The sequence below is a fragment of the Ascaphus truei genome, chromosome 7 (assembly GCF_040206685.1).
Source record: "Ascaphus truei isolate aAscTru1 chromosome 7, aAscTru1.hap1, whole genome shotgun sequence".
NCBI lineage: Eukaryota > Metazoa > Chordata > Amphibia > Anura > Ascaphidae > Ascaphus > Ascaphus truei.
Genome location: NC_134489.1, coordinates 31,876,112 through 31,884,116, shown reverse-complemented (window position 1 = coordinate 31,884,116; position 8,005 = coordinate 31,876,112).

Below are 8,005 nucleotides of genomic sequence, written 5' to 3'. Positions count from 1 at the left end.
GGGGAGAAAATGAGAGGGATGGGGGTGGAAAAAAATTGGATGGTGGGAGAAAAAGAGGGATTGGAGGGAGAAAATGAGAGGGATGGGGGAGAAAATGAGAGGGATGGGGGGGGGGGGAATGAGATGGATGGGGGGGGAGAAAACGAGAGGGATGGGGGGGGGTTGAATATGAGGTGCACTGATGTGCTGTCTCCTCTCTCTATAACAGCGGTGCACAATCTTTCCTGCTCGCGCCCCCCCCCTCCTGCTTCCCTCCCATCTCACGCCCCCCCTCCCCTACCTTCTCATCGGCACCCGGCGTCAAATGATGCTGCAGGGTCACATGCCATCACGTTGCCATGCCAATGTGACGTCACATGACCCCGTGGTGTTATTTGATGCCGCGTTGCCGAAGAGAAGGTAAGTGAAGTTGCAGAGGCCATTAAATTAAATGCCTTGGGGGAGGAGCGTGGGGTCTCTGTAACCGCCGGCGCCCCCCCTTAAATAATCTTGTGCCCCTAGTTTCCCCACCGCTGCTCTATAAATTGTGCTGTCTCTCCTATCTCTATAACATGGTGCTAGCCCTCCTTATTTATATACTTGTCGTTACTAGGGCGGGGCCTGAGTGCGCCTCCCCTGTGTAATGTATGTAATAGGATGTATGGAACCCTCCGCGGTAACATGGACACCCACAAGAGACCGAAATATATAAAACTGCCAGGGTTTATTGTTACCGTTTTACCTTGGTAAAGAGCCCTTAGGGGCTTGAAACATGTTGGTGTGGGCTTTTAGCCTATATTTTATGATCCCAATTTTTTTGTATTTTTCCATCACTTTTGGGATACGCACCTCTCTATTTTCTGCATGGGTAGTACTCCGTTTTTTTTCCTTGCTGTTTCCAGATTCCACATTCAGCGGATTGCACACCAGGTCATCAAGATTCACATGTTGGACTCCAAGAAGGTCACGTGAGTCATATGATACTGATATTATTCAGACCAATATTCAGGAACTGACCCTTAATATACACAAGCCAATTTTCTGGGCACAAGTTTGTGTCTGTATCTTCACTGAAGCATATGGGATCATTCCAGTTAGGCGTGTAGGCCATGATAATTACCTGTTATATACATCAGTTACCGGACAGGTACCATGCACTGATATCTTCTATCAAAAACTCTATTAATCTGTCTAGGATTCTCTGAGCACCACACAGTCTTTCTGAACTTTATTGTTACACTAACGTGAATAAGACTGGGACAACAAAATGGAGTCTGCAAAGTATGCAGAGCTACAAGCAAAAGGCAATGGTAGCGAAGGGAACAATCCAGACAGGGAGTAAATGGTACTGAGGGAAATACCAGGACATGCAGCCCATATCCAAGTGGCCCATTGTAAGTGGCACCCCATCTGGCCCTGATTCCTGCATTTGAACTACGCTGGAAAGGAGGATATCATCAATACCAGACTGCATCATTACTGCTGTGATGCTGCCTTTACCATTTATATTTGCTCTAACTTCACTTCTTCTCAAATTATGCACTTCTTTCTACCCGCCTCAGTATGTCTCAAACTCTATTCATATATCTCCATCTCTCCTTCCTTCCCCACTTCTCAGTTCACATGAACTCCTTTCTTACCTGCGTCCTCTGACACCACACAGCTATATCCCCTGCACTAAAAAACACCCCTACAAATCCTCCTCACACATTCTCTTTCTATCCATGCTTCTCCTCCTTGCTTCTGGGGATATCTCTCCCAATCCTGGTCCCTTTCTTATTCCTTTTCCCTCCTTTGAGGCTCACACTGTCCAGATCTTCTCTCCTCTCCCTGTTCATGTGGCGGTCATCTATCGCCCACCTACCTCTACTCATCCCCCTTCTGCCTTTCTCTCTCACTTTGAATCCTGGCTCTCTTTCTTTCTCTCCTCAGACTCCCCTGTTCTTCTCCTTGGGGACTTCAATTGCCACATTGATGACCCCTCTCTCTCTTGGGCTTCCCGCTTTCTTTCTCTTACCTCTTCTTTTGGCCTTCAACAGTGGACTGCAGCAAGCACCCACAAGGATGGCCACTACTTAGACCTGGTTTTCACTAAAAACTTCTCTCTCTCTGATTTCTCCATTTCCCCTTTTCCTCTCTCTGACCATCATCTCATCTCATTCTCTTTATCTCGCTTCTCCCCTTCTCCACCTCCATCTACCCCCCGGTTCTGCAGAAACCTGTGCTCTATTCACTTACCTGACTTTGAGTCCACTTTACGCTCCTCCCTCTCCTCTCTCAGCTCTGCTACAGACCCTGACAACCTGGTCAGAAAGTACAACTCTGTCTTGTCCTCGTCTCTTGATCTACATGCCCCGCTTTCTCTCTGCCGCCCTCGCCCTTCTAACCCTAGACCCTGGCTAAATTCCCACACGCGCATGCTGCGTTCCTCCACTCGTTCCTCTGAACGCCTCTGGAGGAAGTCTCACACTCTCGCAGACTTCCTTAACTACAAATTTATGCTATCCTGTTTCAACTCTGCCCTCTCGCAAGCTAAACAAGCCTACTTTTCTGCACTAATCAACATGCACAAGTCTAACCCACGCCGACTGTTCTCTGTCTTTGATACTCTACTCAAACCACCCTCAGCTGCCTCTCCTTCCTCCATCTCCGCTCAGGACTTTGCTGACTATTTTAAGGAAAAGGTGGAATCCATATGGCAGAACATCCCCTCTGTTTCTTCCCCCCATCCTACACCTTTTCCTAACTCTCCTTCTGCCTTCCTTGACTCTTTTTCCACTGTCTCAGAGGAGGATGTGTCGCTGTTGATCGCCTCTTCTCCCTCTACCACTTGCCCTCTTGACCCCATTCCCTCCCATCTCCTAAAACCTCTAGCTCCTACTATAATCCCTACGCTTAAACACATTTTTAACTCCTCCCTCTGCTCTGGAACCTTTCCATCCTCCTTCAAACATGCAACAGTCATACCATTACTCAAAAACGGCAAGCTTGACCCTACCTGTCTTTCTAACTATCGACCTGTCTCCCTCCTGCCTTTTGCCTCTAAACTCCTTGAACGTCTTGTATTCTCTCGCTTGCTCCATTTTCTCAACACCTATTCTCTCCTAGACCCTCTACAATCTGGCTTCCGCACTGCTCACTCCACCGAAACAGCCCTCACTAAAATAACTGACGACCTCCATGCTGCCAAAGACAGAGGTCATTACACTCTGCTCATATTACTCGACCTCTCTGCAGCATTTGACACAGTGGACCACCCTCTTCTCCTCCACATTCTCCATACTCTAGGTATTCGGAACAAAGCTCTATCCTGGATCTCATCCTACCTCTCCCATCGTACTTTTAGTGTCTCTTCTGCTAACACCTCCTCCTCCTCTATTGATCTCTCTGTGGGGGTACCCCAGGGCTCTGTCCTGGGACCTCTTCTCTTTTCTCTGTACACACTCTCTCTAGGTGACCTAATAACATCTTTTGGGTTTAATTATCACCTCTATGCCGACGACACACAAATATACTTTTCAACACCTGACCTTACACCTGCTGTACAAACCAAAGTTTCTGAATGTCTCTCTGCTATATCATCCTGGATGGCCCTCCGACGCCTTAAACTCAACATGGCTAAAACAGAGCTCCTCATACTTCCTCCCAAACCTGGCCCTACTACCTCCTTCCACATTACTGTTGGAACTAGAATCATTCACCCAGTAGCCCAAGCACGCTGCCTAGGGGTCACACTCGACTCCTCTCTCACATTCGCCCCTCACATTCAAAACATTTCTAAAACTTGTCGCTTTTTCCTCCGCAATATAACTAAGATACGCCCTTTCCTCTGTTGTTCGACTGCTAAAACTCTGACTCAGGCCCTCATTCTCTCCCGTCTTGATTACTGTAACCTCCTGCTGTCTGGCCTTCCTGCCTCTCACCTGTCTCCCCTACAATCTATCCTAAATGCTGCTGCCAGAATCACTCTACTCTTTCCTAGATCTGTCTCAGCATCTCCCCTCCTGAAATCCCTCTCCTGGCTTCCGATCAAATCCCGCATCTCACACTCCATTCTTCTCCTCACTTTTAAAGCTTTACATTCTTCTGCCCCTCCTTACATCTCATCCCTAATTTCTCGCTATGCACCATCCAGACTCTTGCGTTCTTCTCAAGGATGTCTTCTTTCTATCCCCTTTGTATCTAAAGCCCTCTCCCGCCTTAAACCTTTTTCACTGACTGCCCCACACCTCTGGAATACCCTTCCCCTCAGTACCCGACTAGCACCCTCTCTATCCACCTTTAAGTCCCACCTTAAGACACACTTGCTTAAAGAAGCATATGAATAGCACTGTGGATATTCTGAACACAGAATACATAAAGATTGGCCCCCTGCAGAAGCACTTACCAGAACTCCCTCCTACTGTCTCTGTACGTTCTCCCTACCTACCAATTAGACTGTAAGCTCCTCGGGGCAGGGACTCCTCTTCCGAAATGTTACTTTTATGTCTAAAGCACTTATTCCCATGATCTGTTATTTATATTATCTGTTATTTATTTGATTACCACATGTATTACTACTGTGAAGCGCTATGTACACTAATGGCGCTATATAAATAAAGACATACAATACAATACAAACTAAAGTTAGCTGCCAGCATTGAAGTGCTACATGCAAAAAGCAATGGCAGGGGACAAATAATAAACAGGGCACATAAAAAACAAGGGGAATACAAGACTACACACAACAAGGACCCTGAAGATCCCATGAACTGGAAGCCTGATAAAAAAATGAACAAGGAATAATGTGACTTCTGACCTGTTAACAGAAAGTGGACAAACAACAACCTAGGGGGGGGGGGGGGTTGGAGGGGGTAAATCAGGACAGTATGGTAGATTGGTAGATGAGAAGCAGCCAGCAGAAGGCCTGGCTCAGGTCAGACATCTTCTAAATGACAGGTATAGTTTGGGATAACCATATTTTATATATGTGGAACACAATAATAAACATACAGGGGGCCCTGCACTACACTTAATACCACTTATATTGAGAGAAATAAAGGAGGTGCCCTGCTGCGCAATTGTCCCACATTGTCTCTTACTCAGTTGGTGCCGTCACAGTGTTGGAGCTCGTATGGAGTGTTGGTGTTTACAGGCGCGGGCCTGTTACTTCGCAAAGTGTTGTTAACTGTGCTATGAAAAAGGATACTGCAGGGTGGTAGGGGTGATCCACTGGATGTAGCTCCAGGTGTGTTACTTACTGCTTCAGGACGCACGGGTATCGCGGGTCCCCCTTTTTACAGGTAAGGTTTCCCCTTAAATGTCCCAGCTGCCTGTGGTACTTGTTGCTCTGTTAGGCTGGGAAAGCTCTGTTATCGCACTTGCCAGGCCCCTCCAGGACAGTCCTCCTTCTCTCTGGGTCTCTGCATCTCTTCTCTCTCACGTGCTCATCTCTCTGTATCTCTTCTTGTCCCTCCTCCTAGGACATCCTCATGTCCTAACACCCAATGATGTTATTCCTTTCCTAGTTTCACAGTCACTGGCCTGAGAGCATTTCTATCAAATACTTCAGGGGTGCGTAAAGTTTTTTTGGCTGCGCCCCCCCCCCTGTGTCCTGGTCCCAGCGCTCACGCCCCCCCCCCCTCTCTCAAATGACCTGGCGTCAAATTACGCCGCCGGTCACGTGACCCTGCAGCGTTATTTGATGCGCGTTGCCATGACTACACATCACATGACCCCGCAGCGACATCTGACGCCGCGTTGTCATGGCGACAGAACCAGAAGACGGCTAATTCCCGGTAAGTTAAGGTTGCAGAGGCCTCGAGTGGTCCCCTAGCATTTAATTTAATACCTCGGGGAAGAGTGCGGGGCCTCTACAACCGCCCGCACCCCCCCCAGAAAAATCTCGCCCCCCCCCCAGTTTGCACACCCCGATATACTTGACTACGAGTTGATTAACTCCCTATATCCACCGTGAGGCAGTGGGCATGCATAACTGTATACAAGGGGTGATATCAATCCACACAGTAGTATTGTGTATAACAACACATAACATAATATCTCTATCTAACAATTGATTCCTCTCTAGGTACAGATCAATACAGGAGCAGGTTAAAATTCTCACATAATAAGGCTATTGTAAACCATCAGGTGCAACATTTCCCGGGTTTACCTGGGTTACACATCATAGGTGTCACCCATCTTGCTATACCACGCACTGGGACTTCAGTGGACACCCCAGGGGAAACAAACGTTGACCGCATAGGTGGCGCAATCTTCCATCTAGGTCGTGAGAGGTACCCATGTGGTTCTATTGGTGCTCTGAGTAAGCCTTTCTTTAGTCCCTGACTCTATGGACAACTCGTGGACTGCTGTGTCTGCACTCTAGCTTTATTCAAGACTACAGGTTTTGGAAGACCTCCATCTCGTCCGCACACTCCTGAGAAGCTAAAGGAACAAATTCCTCGTCTTCAGAGACCAGTTCTTGTCTCGCTGCCCTTGATAAGTCTGGGGACCACTTGTGCTGTGTTGCAGGGGACCACAGGTACGGCTCAGTATCACTGGAGTCCATAATATTGGATAAATGGCCTAACATTTCTCCCTTCTCAGTCATCACTTTCCCTCCTAGCAAGGGCGTCATGTGGCTTACACAATCTTCTTTGACTTCTAGTTAGTCTATTACTTTGCCTGGGGTTCACCACTGGAGTGGAGGCATTCTGCACAGTGTTGGAGCTCGTGTGGACTGTTGGTGTTTTTACAGGTGCGGGCCTGTTACTTCGCAAAGAGTGTTGTGAACTGTGTGCTATGAAAAAGGATACTGCAGGGTGGTAGGGGTGATCGCCTGGATGAAGCTTCACATGTCTTACTCATGGCTTCAGGAGCACCGGGTATCGCGGGTACCATTTTTTCACATGGGATGTTTTCCCTTGATTGTCCCAGCTAACTCTGGTACTTGTTGCTTTGTTAGGCTGGGAAAGACAGGCACCACCAGGACCGTCATCCTTCTTTCTGGGTTTCTGCAGCTCTGCTCTCTCACGTGCTCATCTCTCTCTGTGTTTCTTCTTGTCCCTGTTCCTGTTACATCATCCTTTCCTAACACTCAATGATGTTATTCCTTTCCTAGGTGCACAGTCATGGGCCTGAGAGCATGTCCATCATATACTTCAGAGGTGGATAAACTTAACTATACACAAGGGATGTTACACTTGTGTTATGTCTCCTCTCTATAACATTGTAAGGTGTCTCTTCTCTGTAACATTGTACAGTGTCTTCTCTCTATAACATTGTGCTGTGTCTCCTTCCTTGAATTACAGAGGTTGTATGGGTTCAACTTTTGATCCTGATGGGTCTGACAGCATACTCCATTCCTCACAAGGTGCCGTAGACTTGTAAACCCAATAACACATTGTGTGCTGTGGGAAGCCAGCGGCATCACTTCCTGCAGTTTGTAGTTTTATTTGTTTTAAAATAAAGTATTTCTCAATATGTGTCTGGCAGATGGCACAGTGAATATTTCTGTCCCTGTTCTGTCATACCGTAGCCACCTTTGTACATATCTGTCATGTAGAACCAAAATAAGTGCCCATACCTGTAATAGCTCCCTCCCTCCTGGCTTCCTTTAAAAGCAGACCACGACCACTTTCTGGTTGACAGTTTAATGTTCCTTGTGAAGCACACCTGAGATACCTGTGAGATATGCTACTAGCTAGATTAGCCACAAGTGTGAGCAATAAGCAGCTCAAAAGTGTGTGACAGTGACTCTATCCATCTGCTGCTTTAGCTCACACTGCTAGAGCTGCTGCCTAGAAAAGCAGTGGTTGTGGGTTCTAGTCCTGTGGAGTCTGACACCATTCCAGTTATTAGGTTGGTGCCATAGGTTTATTATCAACTCTATATAGTTGGTATGGCAATCCTTTTAGGAAGTGTGGGAAGAGACTCAGTTAAATCTACTTTGCATATCTCCCATGGTACCTCAGGTGATCTCACTCTTACTCTCGAGCCGGATGCGTTGCCTGAGGCGGCAGCCAGAAGGGACGGGGCCATGTGG